This window comes from Opisthocomus hoazin, chromosome 3, assembly GCF_030867145.1.
Source record: "Opisthocomus hoazin isolate bOpiHoa1 chromosome 3, bOpiHoa1.hap1, whole genome shotgun sequence".
In the NCBI taxonomy this organism is placed as follows: domain Eukaryota; kingdom Metazoa; phylum Chordata; class Aves; order Opisthocomiformes; family Opisthocomidae; genus Opisthocomus; species Opisthocomus hoazin.
In genome coordinates, this window is record NC_134416.1 from 56549861 (window position 1) to 56575114 (window position 25254).

Here is a 25254-nt window from a genome sequence, read left to right on the forward strand (position 1 = left end):
TATAGATCATTGTGAGACCACCTCACAGAGACACAAAATCCGTTTGAAGACCAGCATGACTAGACCATATATAGTAACGAGAATTTTATCCACGATTCCTTTATTATAGCCACCACCATCTTTCTGCTGAGTCTGTATTTGCTCTAGTCCATGATGGGCTTCACCATGTTATGATTAGTCTACTTTACCTTTCACTCTGACCATGAAGATCTATCAGTGATTATAAGAAAACGGGTAAAACTGAGAATAATTTTCAAAAACAAAAAAATCTGAAACATCTTTTAAAGAATTAGTATTCTTAGTTACACTAGTCAGACTCCTCTTTCAAAAATATCTCAGTCTAAGTACCAGTTCCGCAGACCTGCTGAGTCACTGCAGATAAATCCCTCCAATAATCAAGGTTTCATGAAAATAAGGTAATGATGTTAATTTGGTTTGAAAGGTATATTGTAATCTTCTGATGAAACGTATTCTGTAATAAGCAGGGAGTTTACTACTTACAAAGAATAATGTTCTTTCAATCTAGCAATATTCTTCAAAGTGAAAAAAACTTTCAAGACCTGCATTTCTGCAAGTCAGGAAAAGAGAATGTTTCTCCTTTCCCTCATTTTATCTTGCCTTTTGGAGCCTATAAGAACCAAAACACAGGGTACACCATGGTATCCACAGATGGTGAAAGGCCTTTCACACAGGAAGAAGCATGATGAAGAGGGGAGGCAAAAGGACTCCTGAGGAAGCAAAGTGAAAAGTCAAAGAGATCAAATAGAAACAAACTGCAAGTGCTGCTCACACCAGCTAAATAAATAGTAGCAATACGTATGACAGATGATACCAGCCTGGACGAAACAAAAAGTGGCATTTTTTCACACCTTGTTTTTTTCAAAACTCACTTCTCAACCAAAGCATATAACACTCCAACCGAGAAAAACTGATTTGCTGAGAGGCTTGCCAATATAGAGAGGGGATTTTACATAGAACAATTCTTGGCAGAATCTCTTATTTCCTCTTAAGGCACATTACTGGGCTCTAGGCTGAGATGTTATGGGTGAGGAAAAGACAACAGAAGAGCAGATGATAAAGAGGGAAAGGGAGAAGCAAAAATAAAAATTAAAAAATCCTTAGAGATTTCAGTATTACTTAGACATTTGTAATTTTGCAAATTGTCTGCCTTGTAAATAACTTATACACACTAATAGAACTCGCTATACAAGTGTAAAACCAGTACTGATCTGCACTTTAGCAGAAAAGATCTTCTCCATGCTTGTCCATTTTTAAAAGTGGAGGAAGTGTTACTCCGTAAGATCATTAGGCCACAGATTGGTCTCTCTGCCCTAGCTGCTTAGGGGAGAGCCACATGCCTCCTAATCATTATTTACTGTGATAAAAATTAGGTCTCTGAATGGTACTGAAGAAACTGTTCACTCAAAAAGAAGCAAGCAATTAATCGCAGGATTAGTGTATTGCCAACATTTAGGCTTCAATTCAGCAAACCTCTTGAGTATGTGCTTTAAATCCATTAATTGTTATTAATTAATTGAGACTCGCCTTGTAACTCTGACAGCTTACCTTTGAAGATACATTATTCAAACTCACCACAATGTACAATGAAAAAGATTTTTTCATGGGCTTCATTTTCTTGTGTTCACTGGCTTTTGTTCTTTCACTCCCAGAGTGATGACTGCTGCAGCATGCATTCACAGCTTAGAGGTAGAAAGAGTCCCTAACCTGCACCCTGTAGCAATCGCCTTCAGTTTTATTGCTGGATTTCTGGTTTTCAGTTCTGTGAAGTGCCTGGGCTGGGCTGAAATTCATTGTGACTGAAAGAATGGCATTTTCAAAGTTGTTATGACAATCTGCTTCCTTCATTGAGATGCATAAGACCTAGATATTTCATTTTTTTCCAAGGCCACTTGCGTAATTCTTAGAAAATATATTGGCTAAGTGGTGGATGACTCAATTGTCCTGGAATAAAACACTGCTTTGACAAATCTACTTGTACTTCTGAGTGTCACTGAGTAAGTGATCTTCGTTCTTAAAGCAGGCATTTCCTGCCAAATCCCCAATTGAAATTATTAGTTATAGTTAATAAAAACAGTTCTGTAGCGACATAATAAGCATTCTACATTTCCATGTCCCCTGTTTAGAAAGACTTTGAGTGAATAGCTCAACTCTCCCTATGCCAGAGCAACTATTGTTGGTAGGTCAGATTAACAAAGAGGTCAAAAGTTTCCAGTTCTTCTGAAAGCAATACAGCTCTTTCAGAGACCAGATTTTCATTTTATTCCTTTGTTTACTCTATTCTGTGAGGGAAAGGAGCCCAAAGAAACTCTGTTAGTGATCTTTCTTACCACAGTTTGAGCACATGCAAACTGGAACTTTAAACTTCAAGCATACACAATGAACGAAAAGCAGCTTGCACCATTCCTCAGTGATATCTACTAAAATACAGCCTTGACTTGTACTAACCACAATTTTGTGTGGGCATAGGCTAGTTTCTTGTCCTCTTTTTCTTCAAAGCAGGCATACTGCAGTAGTTTCATAAGTACTGTATTTCTTCTAAAGCCAGAAGACAAAGCGATGCTTCAGTAGCTACCGTGAAATATAGAGCTGCTGTGTATCTTGCCTTACTTTCTTTTCCTTTTTTAAATTTTCCTTTTTTAATTCTTCTTATTCAATAAAGTCATCTTTTCCAGCCAATAGACTAGATGTGGATAGATTTGGACTAAGTGGTGCCTACATCTGCTGTCTTAAATAGCAGTCAGATCTGGATCCATTGTTAGAGCCTATGGGGAGGGTCAGAAGGATGGAGAGTTTCAGTAGGGTGCAGTAGCCAAGCGAAAGAGATGTAGTCATCCTGGGAGAGCAGAGGAGACTGGCAGCAGTGATTTTTGGGTAGGCTGAACAAGCACAGTCAGATAGGGCCACAATGGGAGGAATGAGGGTGGGGCCTGAAGAACTGCAGAAATATGCAGAATTTGAAGCTCTTGTGTGGTTGGGCAGGTCAAATCAGAAAGATATGGAGATTTGGGCAGGGCTTGGAAGGAGTCAGGGAATGAGCTTTAGATTTGGAGGGGTTGAACTCTCAAGAACAACTGAGGGCTTAGAAGAGAAGGGATTTGACACTGAGTGAAGGATCTCTCATAAGAACAAGTCCAAAAATATGAACTAATTGTTAAAGCCACTAACAAGGAAATTTGTCCAAGTAAAATTACTCATTACAAATGTAGCATTATTCACATATCCAGTTGTCCAGTTACCTGTAACATGCATATCATTCTCATTGCTGTTGTGTACTAGTCAAAATTTGTTTTTTTGTGGAAGACTCTGCTTGCCATCTAGTGCCTTGCCCATAGGTTGTTATACATGTATTGTTGTACTCCTGCCCTATTGCAAACCTCCCCATCACTCTTTTTCCATCAGTCTGTTGTGAGAGTCAGGGTAGCAGAAGTGTTTGTGGGTGGATGTCATATGCTGGCACTACATGTAGCACATACCAGTCCTCTAAGCACAACTAAACATATTTGGTATGTCTTGATGTCTTTTTTGACCTTGGTGGCCCAGATGGGTTACCCAAATATTTCCATCTGTGTTTTTTCCATTGTTTCATCCATCCCCACACAGCACTGGCTGCCATCCAGGTGTGGATATGGGCATCGAGTGCAGTACTGGCAATTTGGGCAGTAACTTATGAGATTATTCTGTTCCTAGTATTTCAGATGCTTCTTGGACTCCAGCACAGGTGTTGCAGATCTCTTTCTCTCAGGCTGTATGGCTAGCTTCTCATCCCCAGTATCTGTGGCTTCAAAACCCCAGTGACTGACCTGAGATTTCATCAGGGTTCTTTTGCCACGTGCTCCATGAAATATGCAGGATATTTTGTGCTCTACCACCAGCTCAGGTAGGGCACAGAGTCACTGTTGCACTGCATCGTTCCACTTGTTCAAGGGCTTACTGTTATTTGTGTGCCCCCATGACCCTGATTTTGTTCATGAGTCACAGTGGTTCCAGCAGCTGGCTACATCTGGGAAAGTGCACCCACCAGAACCCTGCCATTCTAAAAAGGCTTCTGAAGGAAGACCAGGTGTCACTTGTTTCTGTGCTCCAGATCCCAATGGGAAGTGCTTGCTACCATTATTTTAGAAACCAAGATCTCGGCCCTTTTGATCAGCAGTGCAGCTGTCCTGCCTTTTGACTAGACAACTCCACCGTTGTTTTGCTCTGTGTTTTGCTGTGCCTATATCCCTGTCCTCCTGAGCAGTTCTCAGAATTTCTCTTACTCACCTGTTACTATGCTCTAATGTGCTTGCTTTGTTTTCCAGAGCACCCTTGTCTTCTTCCAGTTTCCTTACTTCCTCCAACAAAACCCAGTATGCAAAGGAGCAATTCCACTTTATCACAGAATCATAGAATCATAGAATCACAGGTTGGAAAAAACCTCTATGATCATCGAGTCCAACCATCCAACCAACACCACCATTCCTACTAAACCATATCCCGAAGTGCCACATCTACAGGTTTTTTGAACACCTCCAGGGATGGGAACTCAACCACCACCCTGGGCAGCCTGGTCCAATGCCTGACCACTCTTTCAGTAAAGAAATTTTTCCCAATATCTAATCTAAACATCCCCTGATGCAACATGAGACCATTTCCTCTCATGCTATCGTTAGTTACCTGGGAGAAGAAACCAACACTTGCCTCACTATAACCTCCTTTCAGGTTGTTGGAGAGAGCAATAAGGTCCCCCCTCAGCCTCCTGTTCTCCAGACTAAACAGCCTCAGCTCCCTCAGCCGCTCCTCATAAGACTTGTTCTCTAAACCCCTCACCAGCCTCATTGCCCTTCTCTGGACACGCTCTAGCAGCTCAATGTCCTTCTTATAGGGGGGGGCCCAAAGCTGAACACAGTACTCGAGGTGCGGCCTCACCAGTGCCGAGTACAGGGGCACGATCACCTCCCTACTCCTGCTGGCCACACTATTCCTGACACAAGCCAGGATGTCTCTGGCCTTCTTGGTCACCTGGGCACACTGCTGGCTCATGTTCAGCCGGCTGTCAACCAACACCCCAAGATCCTTTTCCGCCAGGCAGCTTTCCAGCCACTCCTCCCCAAGACTGTAGTGTTGTGTGGGGTTGTTGTGACCGAAGTGCAGGACCCGGCTTTTGGCGTTGCTGAACCTCATACAGCTGGCCTCAGCCCATCGATCCAACTTGTCCAGATCCCTCTGCAGAGCCTTCCTACCCTCCAGCAGATCGACACTCCAACCCAACTTGGTGTCTTCTGCAAACTTACTGAGGGAGCACTCAATCCCCTCATCCAGATCATTGATAAAGATGTTAAACTAGACTGGGCCCAAAACTGAGCCCTGGGGAACACCACTTATGACCGGCTGCCAGCTGGATTTAACTCCATTTGCCACCACTCTCTGTGTTCAGCCATTCAGCCAGTTCTTCATTCAGCGGAGAGCACACCCATCCAAACCATGGGCAGCTAGTTTCTCCAGGAGGGTGCTGTGGGGAACAGTGTCAAAGGCCTGACTAAAGTCCAGGTAGATGACATCCACAGCCTTTCCCTCGTCCACTAGGCGGATCACCTGGTCATAGAAGGAGATCAGGTTGGTCAAGCAGGACCTGCCTTTCATGAACCCATGCTGGCTGGGCCTGATCCCTGGTTGTCTTTCACACACCCGGTGAGCACACTCCAGATGAATCACTCATTATTATGATAATGAATGAATTATGGCAATGCTTATCTGGCCATTCTCCTTACACATGTTGAGCCCTTTCTGTATTGGTCTCCCAATACCTCAGAAGCCTCCATTTTCATCTTCACACAATCCCTGACAAATGGCGAGATACCATCAGGTCAAGTACTGTGCCAGGAGAGCCATTCATCCTCCCATCCAAGAACCGGGGATTTCTCTTGGTTTTACACTTAAACATTTTACAAAAATTTGTCCACACACATACTCACATCAACTCACACCTCAGCCTTTGGGGCATGGTGGATAGTGTGGGCTTACTCCATTCATCCTGACCTTGGGCAAAGTCTGCTGTGCTTGCAACCTACGCTGCGCAACTCTTGCCACAACCTCACATCCAGGGGCCCAGTGCCCGTCTGTCCGCATGTTACAGATATGTGAGATTTGTGCAATTGATATCGCAGTACTGACAACACCAAATGGCAGTGTGGATATTAACTAGACTCGATACAAAAGCACTTTAATCACAAGTACATGTAGTTTTATGAATTACATGACTCACCTGTTCTGTAGGAAAGTTAATGGGCAGTGGTTCCCATTGTGCCAGGCATGGTCCTGGTGCAGTGCTGCAGGTCCCTGATCCTCTCCGCAATCAGCCCTGGGCCCTGTCAGTTATAGGACTGGGTAAAGAATACCCTATCCTTGAGTGTCTTGGTTAAATTCAAAGGTGTTCAGCACCTTCACAGCTCCCACAGCTACTGACACCATAGCGCCTTTCACAGTCGTTAACAGGTTGCTTAAGCTCAAGGTGGTCTTCTGTTGTTACTCCTTTGTCCTGTAGGGTTAACTAAAGTCCATATCCTAACACTTTTCAACTAGGCCTAGTTTAACTACTGTTCCCCTGGATTGACAGCAAGAGGGATTTTCAGCTGTATGCAAGGCTGAGGATTCTTGAGATAGATAGCTGTAAGGCAGAGAAAGGGCTTTGAGTACAGAGAAGACGATCAGGTCAGGCGTAGTGCCTCTGAACATGGGCATTTACTGTCAGGACTCTGGTTTCAGGAAAATTATGCAGAAAGGAGTTCTCCCCTTCCTCCAGTGTTCAGGAGGACTTAAACCTCCCAGTTCCTTTATCCTTTTTAAAACATAAATGTAATGCTGGAAATACAATAGCCTAATGGCAATTAAGAATTGCTAGTAATACATTGCACATACTTTCCAGAGAAAGTATTCTCACAGTTTAAACTGGTTGGAGATAAAGCATCATATACGTATATCAGAAACCTCAAACAAAAAAATAGAGCTACTTTGAAACACTCACAGGGTACGTGAGAGCAAAGCTAAAGAAGTCTTCTCAGTGAGTATCATGGTTTAACCCCAGCCTGCAACTGAGCCCCATGCAGCTGCTCACTCACTTCCCTCAGGTGGGATGGGGGAGAGAATTGTAAGGGCAAAAGTGAAAAAACTAATGGGTTCAGATAAAGACAGTTCAACAGGTAAAGCAAAAGCCACTCATGCACGCAAAGCAAAACAAGGAATTCATTTGCTACTTCGCATCAACAGGCAGGTGTTCAGCCAGCTCCAGGAACATCACACGTGACGGTTACTTGGGAGGACAAAGGCCACCACTCCAAAAGTCCCTTACTTCCTTCTTCATCCCCCAGCTTTATATGTTGAACATGACATCATATGGTATATAATATCCCTTCGGTCAATTTGGGTCAGTTGTCCTGGCTGTGTCCCCTCCCAGCTTCTTGTGCACCCCCAGCCCATTCGCTGGTGGGGTGGGATGAGCAGCAGAAAAGGCCTTGGCTCTGTGTAAGCACTGCTCAGCGGTAAGGAAAACATCCCTGTGTAATCAACGCTGTTTTCAGCACAAATCCAAAACATAGTCTCATAGTAGCTGCTATGCAGAAAATTAACTTTATCCCTACCAAAACCAATACAGTGAGTAACCAAATGAAAGTTTTGGCAGAGGAAGAAAATGAAAAAATACTGGATTTATCAGTTTAAATGCAAGACATTTTGCTTGGTGAATTGCAAACGTACCTAAACATAAGTTTTGGTCAGGTTGGACTGCAGTACTTCCTCAGGTCCTCATCTGAATTCTTCTCTGCATGTCACACTTTACTGCAAATACAGAGTCATGCAAGCCATTATTAGACAGCAGAAAACCAGAAAGTTTTGCTCTTCTATAGAACGAGTGACAATTTCAATTAGATTTCTCAGGTGTTTTTTCCCAAACTCATGCTATTGTAGTAAAAAAAGATTCAATAGCTTATTGGATTCAGCTACCATCTAAGTTTCAGTGTGTCAGTCTACATTTTTTAAAGGCAGAAAATAGAGAATACCTGATGAGAAAATGGTGAAAGTTCCTGTATTATTCCTTGGCGTTGTGGTGAACTCGTAAATTTGCCAGATGTTCACTAGAACAGTTTAAATCGTGAAATTCTTCCTCTATGTGTAAGGCTGATCAATTTACCATTGACCAAAGGCAAGCATTTTCAATCCATTGCAGTAAACAAAATGTAGTCACTCCATACTTAAACTTTCAGGTGCCTTTTCAGTGTAACAATATCTTTACACAGAGTCCTTGCGAATTATTCAGTTTCTTGAAGTGTTGAACCACTGAAGGGAATATTCTTAAAAGCAGGCTGATGATTTACTTTGGCCAGTAACTAGTGCCACTTCCTAGTGACCTTTAGAAAGGGCACCAGTGGTGACAGGTGACAATTCTTTGAGTTGTTGTGGACAAAACCACAGCTTTTTGAAGTTCATTACCAAATAAATGAATACTTTGTAACTGTAAAGGTCTGCTTGTTCCCATCAGATAAATTGTGGCCTCTGAGAACTGATGATAATTCTGCAGAAATTGCTGGTGCTATGAAGAGGGTGCTGCATTCTCAGATCTCACTGGTGTCCGCACTTTTTTCCTAGAAGTTCATATTGTTCACATAAGTGAGAGACACTCAGGCATTTTGCTTATTCATTTGTCTTCTCCAACACTATTATGGTGAGAAAACACCTTTATGGCAGGCACTACAACAAGGTTAATGGAGATAAATTAAATTCTCTAGCAACCAGCCTCTTCCTCATTATATGCACAACACACTACAGGACTGCCCATGCTCAGACTGGGAGGAATCTCAGGCACCAATGCATACAGGGTATGTGCAATAACCAAGGACTCACAGACAGACCTCTTCAAAACATATTTGCACCTCTACAAAAGTCCATCTGAGTGTATTGAAAAACCACTAAAAATCCAATTGGTTTATGCTGTTTTCTGGAAGATGCTCTAATACTTCCTCCTTTCTTTGTAAGCAGTTAAATAGCAAAAATGTTTGAGATGGATATGTAAGTTCTTATTAACATTTTGTACTTAGATGCCTCCATTTTTATCATCTCATATTATCTTTGGAATAGAGAATATTTCCCCCATTTTTTACAGTTTCTGTGGTCAAAATATACATTGCTTTCAGAGCAGAGTGTGAACAAATGTGTTGGTATGACACTGTTGGAGGAGGTTCGTGCCTATAGTTCACAAAAGCTCACCAAAACTGCTTTTAGTGATTTTAGAAAGGGAAAATCAGCCATGAATTAATATAACTGTGATAAAAAGCTACTAAATGTCCCATAAAAATAGAGCTGGAAATTAAAGACATTGGTCTTCCACAAGGACTTCTTCAAAACTATTTGCCCTAACTAATCCATCCAAACTGAGTATACTTTTTTTACAAATCATTTTACAGGGGTATTGTGACTGGAATGTTTTAGACTGTGAGACTGATGAAGACAATGGAAATTTACATACACTATTGTTATGGTTTAACCCGGCAGCCAGCAACTAAGTGCCAGAGAGGATGGGCAGGACAATGGACTAAAAGTAAAACTCATGGGTTGAGATGATAAAGATAGTTTAATAAGGCAATAAAGGAAATACTACTACTACTAATGAATATGCAAAACAAGCTATACACAATACAATTTTCCTAAACGCCCAATGACCAGTTGTGTAGCCAGCCTTCATGCAGCTATCACAGCACCTGTGGATTTCCTGGAGCTCAAGGATTTTGTGGACTTTGCCAAACTTGTGAAATTCTTAGAACTCACCAAACTCACAGAAAAATACCAAAATCACTGAATAGTCTGAACTCCCAGAAAAGCAAGAGAGATCCTGTCCCCCAGACAATACCCATTTATAAACTGAGTATGATGTCTATGGCATGGAACATTTCTCTTGGCCAGCTAGCTCTAGCTGACTGGCTGTGGTCCCTCCCAGCTCCTGCACACTAGCTGAATATGAGAAATTGGAAAAAAAGTCCTTGATTTCATAGCAACAACTATGTTATCTATCATATAACATCATGTCATATCTAACTATGATAACACATCAGTGTTATCAAAATTCTTCTTGTAATAAATCCAAAAACCAGCAGCTACTGGGAGGAAAATGAAATCTACACCAGCTGAAACCAGGACAACTATTTAAGGCCAAAATTAATAGAGAAAGCACATAACAGAGATGTAGTTGAATCTGAGTTTTCACATAATACCACTGCAAATTTGTCATGTTGCTGTCTTTATGAAATAGTTATTTTGTTCCATCAGCTTCCCAAAGAACAGTTTCAGTCCTCCTGTTCTTGCCCACACAGTAACTTAAAAAGTATCTCTGTGGCATTAAATTAATTATGTTTATCTACAATCCCCTCATTATTTACTTTGTAAGTTTTCTAAAAGGTAAAACAAGTTCACTAGACTGGACAAACCACTTCTTCAATCATGATAAGAAATACTAATTAAATCCCTTGCTGCAAATGAACGGTATTTCATTGTCTTTGCAAATGTTACTGTTAGGAGTCTACACCTGCAGCAGTCAAGATATATGGTTCTAATTCTTCCATGCTATTTATACCCAGGCAGCCTGGGATCATACTTTCCTTACAGTCTCCAAGATTAAATTATTTTGTGGTCATTATGAGTCAAAGTGGCATTACTCACCTGGAATTTGGAGTGATTTTTTAATATTGTTTAATGTGCCTATGGAATAACTTTGGGTTTATTTTGTACTTTTCTTGGGATAAGGCTTAGACCCTTGATTATGACAGATGCTTTAGGTTCTAAAAATTGACCAAACACGTACAAATCTCTGATGAAGTTTGAAATATCAAAGAGAGTAACTCAGACACCGAACATGGATGAAAGACCAGGGGAATCTGCAGAAGTTTCCATTCCCATTTCCTGAGCTCATACATCAACTTAAGACTTAGACTTGATGCACAGACAGATGAGAACCTGTGACCCACACAGCACCGGTAACATCACTCAGCAGGACATTTTGCAAGAGTCTGAACATCTAGGAATGGTGTTTTAAAAATTTGAATAGACAGAACTTGCTTAATTGAGTGTTCATTAATTCCATTGGCATCTCCATTACAGAAATGCATTCTTTTCTGCCTTAAATGGTATTCCTTTCCACCTGAACAGGGGCTAAGAGGCATGCAAAATTATTCCTTTTAATTGATCCTTTTTCCCAGTTAGACAATATTTTTCATTCAGGATGCCTGAAACAGTTTCCATGAAAAACAGCCTAGAATTGCTTAGAATTTGGCAGACGTGCTAAACACTTCATATCTTCAGTTTCTCTTTCACAAACCTGTATTTACAGGTAAGCTATACTTACAAGTAACTAAATGAAAAGGGAATTAGTATATTTTTTGATTTTTTATTTCCTTAACACTAAAAGCTAATATTTTGTGGCTTTGCAAAGTATTAATAAGGCTCTAATTTTACTTGAAAATTTGAAGACACTTCCCATGGAATTCCTTTGGGAGTCAATAGAAATTCTGTATCCAAATTGCTAGTAGACACAAGACAATGGTCCAAAGACCTCTGACACCAAATAATGTCCCATTAATATTGGCATGTCTTGAAGCAGCTTTTAATGCAGTAAATGTCATCATCATGTTTTGTATAACAATATTAGGCATTTGGATACTAATGAGTTTAAAGTTGTTGCAACTGGAATGAGATCAAATATGAATAATTCTTTCATATTGTTTAGACATTAAATACTGATAAACTGTAGTGAGAAATATATTATTTGAAGTTCTACATTGTGTAATTTTCATTAAATATATAAAGGATGTTTCCAGACTCTCAGATTTTTTTTTCAAACTTCTGAAGAGGCAAATATGTTTGAACTATTATGCTGGTTACACTGAATGTCACGTGAAGGTTATTGCAAAAAGTGAAATATTGTCTTCAACTTAGCAACTCTATTTATGTTCAGCAGCACTTGGAATACCTTCTTCATATTCATGAATTAATTGTCTCAAAAGATGAAGTAGACAGAGTGGGCAAGACTGATATCTGATCATAGGCTAGGCTTCAAGAGGACTGGCAATCTGGATTCATATTTCTTTGGAGGAGGAGTACTTAATGACTTCAGTTTTCTATGACTGTAAATTGACAGTCTTAATCTAACCCTATACATTTACAACCTTTAGATATATGACAAAAATAACTTTAGAAGCCATGTAATAAAAAAAGTTTACCTTTATGGTGAACCCTGAGTATTTAACTCTTAAATTAAGTATCCAGCTTTGATATGCAGCCAAAAAATGAATATTTAGTCTCTAAAAAAATACTGCATTCTACCCTTCTAACTTGTATAAATTGTAACTCTAGAGAAGATAAGCAAGTTAAAACAGAGTAAAAGTGATGTGAGAAAAGGCTTGAAATTACAGATGTAACATTGCCATCCACGTAAGTATTTTCTTCTAATTTAGTTAGACCCTATAATAGTGAATTCCTCTCTTCTCTGTATGGGTATCAGAAGTTTATCTAAAGAAACTGCAAATATATGGCAATGGAATACAAAAATAGAGTCTATGCATTTGTGGAGAGATGATAAAGCACATAAGCGAGGAAGCTGGAATACATGGAGTGAAAGATGTCCTCTTACTAGACAGAATTCAGACACCCATTAAAATCTCAACAACACAGAGGAAACAACAAGTGTTTTTCTTCTACTGTTTTACCCTGACAGTTTGTAACACCATGGACTATTCTGAAGTGTACATTACAGAATGAGTCATTCCCATTGAAATTTTTGGCCTGGTCTCTTTTTTCATGGTTTCTCTACTCAGTATTTTCTTTAAGATCTACACATAAAGAGTTTGATTCATTCATTCCAAGCTACTTTACCTTGACTTCAAGTCGTTAGGTATCATGCTTTACTGGTAAAATTGAACTATAAATAAAAGTATCCTAGAACAATCAACATTCAAGGGAGCTGAGGAAACAGTGATGAGAATAATTAAATGAAAAACTCTTTAAAACAAAATATGACAAGAGAGATAAATGAAACACTGGTCATTACCAAAAGGTTTATAAGAAAATTGGTCATTTTTAGAAAAATCTATAAAATGAAGGACTAAGGTATCTTTTCAATACCAGAGTAAAAAGGAAGGCAATCAAACTATGAAAGTTACATGCTGTGGAATTAATTACCCACTTCTACCACCTTGTGGAGGCACAATATTAATTATTAGGAGAGGTCTATGCAGCAGAGAAGAGCCATCAAGAGACTATGGAATAGGCTGGCACCTGACAAAGATGTCTTATGAGCTATTATAACCTTCCTGTAAGGAAGTGACTCTTCAGAACTAAGGGTAAATATGGACAGATGTGAGATTCTTACTCTGATCAAGTGCAGTGGATCATTCAGCATGCATTTTATTCTCTGTGATAATACCTTTGCAATTAAACACAAAGTCCTTTTAAGGGACAGTGGACACTTAATTCTGTGGCACAAAATGAACAAAAGTATCTGCAACCATCTTATAGTCACAGCTGTACCTGGAAGAGATAAAAACTGTGGGGCACAGATAACAGGATTGACATTTGTTTTGACATTGTCATTGTCATCAGTCACAATCGAAGTCCTGCAGTCGATTCTGTTAATGCAAAGCTTGATGCCCATACAAGCAACAGTAAAGACAAGAGACTTTTGTGTGAATTGGTGTTTTGAGAGCCTGTATTGATAAACCAGATTCTAAACTCTGGGTCTGATCTTGTCAAGTGACATTATAGAAACCGAATCATTCGGAAACCAAATCAAACAGAAGAGGAGCAAAAGCTGATGTCTCCTCCTTGTTTTTACTGTCCTGAGTTATGTGTAGTCCACTACCCACCATTTCAGCACCTGAAAAGGCCTCATGTGCTGAATTCAAAGTTGCATCCAGTATACGCAACACTTCCATGAATCTTTTCCAAGGTCAGTGTTGGCTATCCCATTAGACAGAAGAGTTAGACTATATTAAAATGGAAAGCAGTGCTGATTTCAGGATGGGAAGGTGGGGCTTTTTGTTTGGTTGGTTTTCAAAACTGGGCAAGCTTTAGTGTTGTCTTGAGGAAAGAATGTCTGTTTCTGGCTGGAGGGCCCCTCTTCCACTTTAGTTTCATCTGAAATGAACCCAGTTCATGATCTCTCCAACAACACCATGTGGTGAACCACAGCACAGTGAATGGAGGCAGTCAACTAAAATGCATTGCAGAAGGGTACTCCTGAGCAGAAGAAAACCTGTAGACGCACCTCCAGAGGAGTCTGCTGGATCCCAGGAGGCTCTCAACAACAGAGGAATGTCGCCACTACAGGATCACGGAAAGGACAGCTTGCACACAAAATTCAGGCTACACCAAAAAGCTGCATGTGCTAAATAATTTAAAGGAAACCTGAATATGTTATGTGAATAAAGCTTACTTCCAGCTTCTAATTATCTCAGAGCACAGGTGCTGCAACCTGCAGTATGAGTTCTAATATCAGCCCCATTTCATTGATTTTTAGTTCAGTTAACGTATTTTTTAAATCTACAGGTATTGCTTAATGCTGTTTTTTTCACGTTTGTTATAAGATTCTGCTACCGATATTTTGCCAAGAAGTCTTTAACAAAGCAATTGCACAGTATGTTCTTATTAAGTAACTCTTACAAGAGATCTCCCCACCTGTGGCAGCTTTAATGATGTTGCATCTTTTATTAGATTAAGTAATCTATCATCTAAGCCCAGCGTCTTTTGTATGACAGAAGTCCTTCATGCCGTCTAAGTTTCATTCAGCCTTGTAATAGGTTGTGAAAAATCCATCAAGAGATTAATCAGCAGGGGGTTAACTCTCACCTCCAAGATACAGAAAAGGCAAGAACTCAGAGTAACAACTAGAAGGAAATCTATTTGTGAAGAAAGTATGTCTAGGTTCATACCTAGACATAGGTATGAATTAGTTAACTCCCTGGTTCTTTACAAGGATCTGCTTGAAGAAAGTGAAGGAAGCATCAGGTTCACTTTGTGAAAGGAGGGGAGGGGAAGAGGAGGAGGTGGAGTGCTCTCTGAAAAGACTCAAGCTAATGGGGGCAGGGGAAAGGGTACTTTTTCCTGTAGTTTGGCTCAGAAAAAAATAAGTTGAGGAGAAGGATTTGGAGGTAAGGTTGAAAATTTATATTTAATGCAGTTGTAATAAGATTTAATATAGTCAAGGAGATAGGTTTCCCTATATGGTTTTGCTGACAAGTTCCCTAAACGAGAACTCTTTCCTAGAAATCTGATTTTGTTGCTTTTTGAAGTGTTGTTAGGTCTTCAGAGTCTTGCTGCAAAGTGCTGTGGAAGAGCCAGCTCCTAGACACATTAGTCTCTGGTGGGGGAGGACTGAAGAGCTTATGAAATTAATTTGATTTTTCAGTACTTTGCCTTTGAGTTTTGCTCTTACAAACACTCCCTGAAAAAGCAGAGGCAGTACACTCAAAAATTCAACAATGTATTATGCACTGGAAAAAAAAATCAACATTGTACTTTAGAGAAAGAAGACTACAAAATCAGCTTCATCTCAGCAGCTTTCAGGTAATGACAGGCAAGGGTAAACAGGGAAGTCCTACCACTATTTTATAGCATTTCCAGTAGTACAGTTCCTTTTTCCACTGTGGTTTGTCAGATGGATCTCCTAGCTACCGTTTTATACAATTTTACAGTTTCTTAAACTGTGTTAAACACGTGGTGCTATAAATAAAACTCCATTCGTGTTCACTATGTCTCTCTATCTCTACCTATTAGGTCATTTGGTCTGGTCTTTTCCCTCAATGTCTCTCACTTCCCTTAGGGTCTTTTGGCCATGGTGTCATTCTGGTAGAAAGTACAAAATCCTTGCAGAAAAGCTAAAGATCTATGCTCAGGAACATTGCAAGGTTAATCACACTAAGATCTTTTAAACTCCTTGGTTTTCTGGGGTGTGAAAACCATGTGAATATTTCTGTACCTCTGTGCCAGAGAAGACAGGGAAAAGCTAAAGATCTTAAGGAAGAAAACAAAAGGGAGACTTTGATCCCTTAACATGAAGCATTTATGAGATATAAATGTTTTGAATAACATGAGCTATTTATTATGTTTTGATGAAAGTCCATATTGACATAAATTGAGATGCATCTGTATCTTTCTATGTCAGAAGCCAATTTATTTCCATAAAACTAATACTCTACTTTGCTTAATGAGAACGGTCTTCTGGTGGATAACTGCTGATGAGCTGTGCTAATTTTAAGCTGTTCTAATGTGTATCTCGGTGAAAGCTTACTAGGAATTTTTCATCATGGAAACTATTGCAGAAGCAGCTGATAAAGTTTTGGATAATAATCACTTAATAAGATCACTTAGATCACCTCAGGAAATTTCTTCATGATAACTTTATGTAGCAATTAAAGTAAAATTAGAGCAAATATTTTTCTCAACATACTAATTATACTACAATCATGTAGATTTCAATGTAGCATTATCCTTAACAACAAAAAACTTGGAAAAGGAATTTTAGTAAAAGTAATCATAGTAGGGCAACTTTATTCTGGATTCAAATTGAAACATTACATTGGTGTAATTGTACACTGTAGGAATTTTGAGAACAGGCTATGCGTTATTCTAGATACCCCTTTCAATAGAATTATATTTATCCTAAAGCTATGATTAATCAGATTCAATCAAAAGAATTTGAGTTTTGTTTACCACCAAGTATACAGACTGTGGTGGCTACTAGCAAAACAAAATGAAAATTTGTTTGGAGTATTACATGGAGTAGAGCTGTGAATAGCATCAACTTTCCTAGGTAAAGTTGGAGGGTGATTCTGCTTGTAAACCGATTTGAAAATAATGAAAAACCTGACTGTAAACATTTTGTTTGCTGTGGGGAGATATTTTTGTTTGTGCCTTAGAAACAATGAGAGCATTAAAAAGAACTTTACCATTCTGAAGTGCATGATTCAAGCCCTGCTGAAGTTCTGGTCATCTGTTATCGCCACTTTCAATCCAGTGAAAGATGTGCGTGGCAGAAAGTAACTCATTCATCCCATGGTTCTCCAGTTCATCAGTAATATTTCTGCCTTTTTCTAATGGTTGAAGAAACCACACAAGGCCACAGAAACCGCAAACATCACACTAATGAGCACACAGCCATCATAAACTTCCTGAAGCTTTAGTTCATTTTTGATGTGACAAAGTCTACAGCAGACTAAGTAGACATTGGGGGAATATTTTTAATGCAACTTCAGAGCATCTTACACATTAAAAACCAAGGAAAGCAGTACAGATGTTGACTAGGTAGATTCCTCCTTGAGAACTTACATGGTTGTAGAGGTCTTTTTTTAAGACTCATAGGGTATGCAAGATATATCATCTGTCATCTGACCTTACAAAAAAAGTCCAAGAGACATTTTTTCCTCATAGTGAATAAGCAGCTTTCTTTGACAGGTGTTACGCTACTATTTTAGAATTACCCTCTGTCTCCCTGTGCCTCAGTGAAACTTCCTCCAACTTTCTCATTGCAAGGGAGCCTGATTTCCTATCTGAAACACTAAGGAGACAATTTACATTACTTATATTTTTCCTCTGTGATAGGTAATTAAGGAAAATAGGGACTAATTCACACACTGCTAAAAGAGGCTTGCTTCTAGTTTGGATTGAAAAACTGTTAAAAACCATGTAGTTAACTGTTTGAAGTCTTGTACTGAGCCAGTAGGGAAGTTCTGAGTTTTGATAAATTTAATCTTCATCCAAATTTAACATATTTTTATTTAATAGTTTTAGACAAGATATGATATAAAATGGTTTTTTAAAAATATATTCAAAGTGGTTTTAAGAGAACATTTGGAATTTTATTTTATTTTATTTAAGATGATATTTTACCCTATTCTACCTCTCTCTAATCACATGACATGCCTAGTCTCATCCATTTTCTCCAGATTATTCCAGCATATTATGAAGTGATAACGTTTTGAGAATCAAGGTCTCCGAAATAATCTCGTGGAAAAAAATTTCAGTCCTGGAATGTCAGCAGAAATCAGGAAAGCAATTATACTCAGCCTACGGATTTAAAGTCAGTCTTCATCAGTGACTGCACTAAACTGAACGAAATGTCCATTGGTTTTCAATTCATATTGTGCGACATACCTTGTATACCCTCTACCAAAGTTAAACAATTACACAGTTCAGATGATTTTTTCTTTAGAAATAGGGAGAGCTTTTTGATGACTCAGTATACCATGACTACCCACTGGAGGGCTGAAGCCCGAGAAAATTCCTTTCTGAAGTAAGAGTCAAATAATTCTCATCTGAAGCTGTGCACATTTCAAGATTGTTAAAGACTAGCAACATAATCCTGCAGAATATGGATGAGAGTTTGGACATGGGGATTTCAATTAATTTAGGCTTTGAACACTGGGTTATTTTCCTTGCTCTATGGATAGTCACAGAAATGCTTGACAGGTTTCTTATGTTTCTCCAATCTGGTCAGGATCTTGGTGAAGTCAGCTTCCTCAGTCCACAATAGCCTATCTGTGCAGTGATGCATAATCAAGCTGTTCATCGCAGAATAAAGGTGAGACCACTTCCTGCCCAAAGAGCTGGAAATATAATTAAGATGGATCATACAATGTATTCTTGATGTCATAAATATTCTTTCTTATTGGCTTCATCACCAACCGTGTAAATTTGATTTATGCTCCGAGCTATGAAAATCAAATTCTGTATGTCAATACTAGCAGGACAGTAAACCTGACAAAAGAGACAGGTTTATGAGTCTCATCCCCACTGGATCTTACAATCCAGAGAAGCCAACACAGAAAAAAGGTGAGGGTGGTACCAAAGGGAATGTTACAGAGCAATGCTGATTTTTGTCAAGCCAAAGAGATAGAGCCTAACTTGAAGAAGACTGGCATTTACAGCTGCAGCTGAAAGTAACTATTTGCAGAATGAACAAATTTTTCTTGTGAAGCCATTCTTACTAAGTGAATTTTCAAAGGACATTCTTAGGGGTCATCACACCAGCTTCTGGGCATATGACAGACTTCACTGTCACAAAGAAGAGAAATAAACTCATACCACCAAGTGTCAGGTGTTGACGCACAACATGTCCTTGGGAAAATCAGCTTTCAAAGTTATAATTAACTGCTGTAACCCATCTTTTGTTGGGGTACTCCATAGTTCCAACACCACTGTATTTTTTTTTTGCATTAGTCAACAGAGCTGTCCAAATGGCTAAGCAACAGTTTCTGCAAGAATGTTTTTAACACTACTGAATTGGGTTTAGTAATGTACAGGAGACTAAAATGATGTATTGCAATAAATTTTCTATGGTTTTTTTTTAATTTGAATGGAAGAACTTACCAAGTGAAACTGTCCTTGGAACCTCTGCAAGCTTTTTTGTTCAAAAGAAGTGGGAGTATGCTCTTCAGCTGAACAGAACCCTAAGTGACTCAACTCTGCTTGCACAAATTGTTATATACAAAATTATGAGTCTTGTTTGCATTATCATAAGCACTTATAGGGATGTTTACCACTTCATATTTGCTTTTATGAAAAACTAATATGCATGTTATCAGCTGTGCTACCAACAAATGGCCCACCAAAAACTACAGTTAAGACAAAACTAACAGACAATATTTCAACTGTGTTTTTACATATTTCTGTTTTATATCAAGATGTTTTGGAAACATTTTGTGCAAATAAGATGGAAATGAGCAATGAAAGTCTTCTTGTTCTTGTGAAGAAAGATCTCCTATGACACATGCATCTTCTCAATTGTGAAAACAGTTGCTTACTGAGAACAGTTCACATTTGCCAGCTTCTGTAAGATTACAGATTACCCACAGCAAGCCAAACCCTGGCCTCTCATTCACTGGGCTATACTTATCATTTACAGCAGTGAAAATCTAGAGAAATTCTTTTAAAGAAATTTAGTCTGATGACAGATTTACCCTGCTTTACTGCAAAGAAGATTTTGAAACCTTTCAAGCCCCTCTTTTAATCCCATTTCCAAAGCAATGCCAAGATTCTGTTGCCCTCAGAGAGGAAGGAGTATAAAATTATAATAAATTGTAGGCCTTTCACATAAAGATATTAAGCCCGTTTATCCAAAAGTTTGTGTGAAACAAACAGAATAGAATGACTTACCTCCAAGATCCCATTATTGACTAATTTACTTTCCCATTATCCTGGATAAAATGAAATGCCACACTTTATTGATTTGTCTTTCTCTTTTTTTAAGGAAGGCAAGCTGGCAATTTTGACCATCAATCTGAAGTGGTTTGACCAGCAACCTAAGTGTATCCTGAAACTGTTTTCCTACCTAGACACAGTAAAATATTTAGATCTTACAGAGAAGAATTAGAAGGGAAAAAGATCTTGAGCTGCTGGAATCTGACGCTTCTCCTCTACCCTCACAGTTACATAATGTGGGCAATAGATTATTGAAATGTACTGCATAGTATAATATACGTTACTGGAGACAGAATTGCTAGGGCTCCAATTCTGGAGATAGACACCTCTTCTGATGCTCCTTTCAGGCCCAGAAGAATAAAGCAGAACATAAGTTGTAGGACATACCAATATATTACTGTACATATAAGACTGCTGATTGAGGATCATGGGATTGTTCTAGCTTGCTTATATGTAGTTCAGCTTTCAAAGCAACAACTAGGAGGATAGATTTACTAGGTGAAAAAAGCTGTTCCCAAATATAATAGTTTATATTCATTCTTACATTGTCTCTCCTGGCTTGAGGTACACAGTTTGCATAAGAAAGGATTTAAAAAATAAAGAAATTTCAATAATTTAGCTTCTTTCTCAAATTAAATTTGATAATTTACATAAATTAATAAAACTTAAACATGGCCTTAGAAAGTGCTATGCCTCCAATGTAAAAGAAAATTAAGGCAAGCTTTTAATCTTGCAAGATCTAGACCTGATGTTTTTTATTAAACTTGCTAACAGACTTGGAAAAAAATGAATAACTTTTTAGACCCACAAAGTGTTGAACAGTTTTGAAATAGAAGATGCAGGGATTGAAGTTAAACACTCTTTGAAAACAGCAAACCATACTTACAACTATATAATTTAGACCAGCTCAAGAAGGATTTTTGAAACCTCTGGAATTGTCACTACCAACCAAGGGATGAAAAGGCCAGTGCAATGATAATCAGGAAACAGCAGAATTATGCTTGCTACATGCTTACGTGGGTTATGCTTTAATGAGAGATGGGGTCTTGGAAAAGAACAAGAAAGAACTGTGTTTTTTTTCACAAAGAAGGTGATCTGATCTGGGGTTGTGTCTGCAAATCACTTTCATTATGTGGGAGGAGCTAATGTTTATCCTAAATAGTGAGAGGATATTCTGAAAGGTGTCTCAGAAGTAATTAAATAACAGATCTAAACAGAAGAGTTAGTCTGAAGCAGAAGCTGGGACCCAGTGTCCACTTCCAGTGAATTTGCAAGTAAAACTAGTACGAAAAATAGGTTGAGCCTTCTCTGTTTCCAGTCTTCCGTAGTCAGTTATATATGTAGTTTGACAAAGGCATAAATATTAGGACCAAATGTAAGGTAGAATTGCGATTTAAAGGGAAGTCTATGGTTCATATTAGTTGCAATGGACCAAATCTCTCCATCCTGATTGTAAGTGGCATTTTAATCCTTCCCTAGGTTTCTGGCAATCCTGACAACGCTCTGCATTTGTGACTGCCAAAGAGAGAACGTACTGGGACAGTACCATGACTACACCACAGTCCATTCATTACACAGGGGACCATGGCGTGAGAGAGGGAGCCATGGCCAAATTCTCCAGTTTGGAGTAGAATTGTCTCCAACGGGCTCTAATGCCAATTTGAATATTTTCTTGCCTGTCTCTTAGGTTCTGACTGTAATTAGAAGGCACTGCTCTGGCTGGTGGCTGCTTTAACAGGGCTTCAACAAAGACAGTAAAGTTAAATCTAGATTGCAAGGGGTGTCAGCCCACAAGTGCCAAAGGCATTCCCCAGTTGCCAAAGAAGAGAAGAAAAAGATCAGCCTGCCAGGGAACTGCAGGTGTTTGTTGTCACTGTGAGTTTCCAGGGAAGCTCAGAGGAGCTGAAATGTCAGCACACATCCTTAGTCCATATTCTCCTTTTCTCTGTTGAATAAATTCTTAGATTTCTTGAATAACAAGTTTTTGTAACAGGAGGGAAGGTCAGTGATGCAATCTGAGCACTGCAGGTGTTTGCCATTTAAGAGGAAATAATGCAAATCAGAAAATGACAGAAACTGAGACAAAATCACACTATCACAAGGACAGGGCAGACACACTGAAAGGACAATAACAGCTGTAGGTGGCAACTGTCATCCACACAACTATGAGCAAAGAAAAAGCAGAAAAGATTGGAAGGATAGTGAAAATTAGGGGAACTTTGAGGCAGAAACAGAAAATGATAAATAAGAAAGCAAAAAGATTCTTGCTGCTATCCTTTAGTTCAGACAAAAAGGGTACTGTGAAAGAGGATAGTATAACACTTATGTGTGTGTGTTTGTTTATATTTAAAAAAAACAGCACAAAGGAGACCCTGCACAATCAAGGCCTGGTCTTGGCTGCCACAAATAACCACAATTTTATCGTGTCTTTGGGATTTTTCCATACACAGCTCCTAACAGAAAGTAAACTTGCTCCTCTCAGTATTTGTGACCTGCTGCTAGCCTAATTGTAGGTATTATTATTTCAGATCCATCGCTCTTGCACTAAATATATCCTTTAGCATTAATAGCTTTCCTTCCTTCCTAATTTCTTTCTCCCTCCCCCACCCTCAGCTCTGTGTATACCTGTGTATATGTACACAGGTAAAGATCCCACATTGTCTTGCCTTTAGCTGGCTAAACAGGCCAATCTCTTTTCAACCTTTTCTCATAAGACTGACCTTATTCACCCTGAGTGTCTCCTCCTATTCCTAACTGAAGTCATCTTTTCTGAACTCAAATGGCCTTCAGATTAAGGGCTTTGTTAGATCTCTGTTACAGAACTGAGCATTTCCCTGACGTTACTCCTATGTGATCAATTCAAGGTAAGAGGGAAAATTTTTTCATCAAACTAAGACTGTAACAACAGTCTCTTGGGTCTCAGTCTAGTGCTTCAGCCAGGTGGTTTTACCTCAACTGCACTGTTACGATCTTACCATGCCCCAGAAGTGCCCACAGGTACTTACGGTAAGCCATGGGCACAAAAAATGAGTAAGAATGGAATCAGACAAGCAGCAAGTGCTTTAACTGTGAAGAATAGTCTTATACTGTCTATAATCTGTACTTTCTGTGTGAAATCAGCACGTATTTGTAAGCAGTTTCATGGAAGCTTAGCTTGTAGCACAGGACAAGCCATTCCTCTTCTGGTTTACATTTTCACAGAATCACAGAATGGTAGGGGTTGGAAGGGACCTCTGTGGGTCATCTAGTCCAACCCTCCTGAGAAGTAATATAAGACTGAACAACTTTATTTTATTATCATTTCCACGTGATTCCACTCTCTTGAAAGTTTTAAATTATGTCCCTTTCCCAAAGGAATAAAAAGAGACATCTCTTGCCAGTGAATGGAGTGTGTGAATCAGGGGTCAGATTCAAACGCTACAAGTAGCTGTCTAATGGGGTGTGAATGATTCTCATTGGAAGAAGTGACTCAGAGCAGGCTTGTGGTTTACTTGACACTAAAACTACTGAAGTTTTTTAACAAATTTTCCTTTGTTCCTCACAGTTAGAAAAGAGTCAGAAAACCGTCAGTGCAGAAGTAACTTCTGAAAAGAATTTTTAGGATTGAGTCTAGTTTTACAGCAGTGTAAATGCATTAAAGTCAATTCAGCTATGTGAGTAAAGACCTGTAACAAATTAGCTCACAAAGATCTCAGACAAGTAAAAATGTGAGCATATGAGCAGTTCCAAGAAATTATAAAAAAAAAAAGGACAGAGGAAAAGATGTTTCGGGCAATTAATTTGTCGAAGCCTGTTTTTGTGGCTGGTGCAGAATGAAGAAAATACAGATTTTATAGTTTACTTTCTTTTCATTTAAGTTATCTCATCATTTGTGCAAAGTGTTTTCTTTTCCTTGCATTATTTTCTTTCTGAATTGCAGCTATATAAGGAGAAATCAAGCCAAAAAAATTTTGCCAACTTTTTGAAGCTGCTTTGGTAATAGGGTTCATGCAAGTGTTCGGGAAAGCTAGGCAAAAAGTAGGATGATAGAAGGAGTAAGGGAGATGTAGGATGACTTTATTTGTTCTCCATTTCTGTTATTTTAAGACTTGAAATGTGTAAGGTAATTCATAAAATGATAAATGGTTCTTCTTACTTGATTCAAAATAGTTAGCTTTCTAATTATAATCAAGAGACGAGTCAAAAAAATAATTTTCTGTCTTTGTTTGGCTGAGCTTTGGTGACTTCAAGCTCAGAGACTGGTACAAAATTCTTGGTGTAAGAAAAATGTCAAGTTCCAAAGCACAAATTTCCCTGAGACTTTAGTAGTTTTAAATTTTAATGAGGGAAGAATTTTTATCACTTTGAGTACCGCTCCCATGGCACTTCTAATGTTGCATCATTTAAAGACTGTCTTCATAGGGAAATTAGCCAGCAGAACTCTAGTGGGAATAGTATATGGTGAAGTAAATCCCTGTGCAGGCTCTTTCTGCATGAACACAGGGGCCTTTTTCAGTATAGTTAGTCACTTTTCCAAATTATACTGAAATTCTGCTGGCCTTGCTGTTGCAGTACAGTAATACTTTTGGAGTGCTGCTGCTGCCAATTTCTCCTTAAAATAAAGACCAGAATACTTATACTTATGTAGCAATGGAGTTAAATTGGGGAACCCTGAATCTGGTATCACTTAGCCTAATCTACAACACAGAAGACAGTGCAATTATGCTAATGTGGCTACTCTAGTTACTGCATCCCAATAACCCTCCAGTTACTTCTTTTTTTTGAACACACCATTTTTGGTATTAAATAGAGATACTTAGAAAACCAAACTGTGTTCAAAGGAATCAGTATTTTCATGGACAAAAATACCTCAGCAATAGAATAATCCACAAATCAATCAGATTAATTGCATAAAAACCTGCCATTAAGCAAAGAAGCAAGACAAGCGATGCAGAATTATACATTCACCCAGACAATCATAAAAAAAATGTAAGACTTTCAATCAAAAAAAGTATTTTGTGAGGCTGTAATGGATGCTGGTGATTT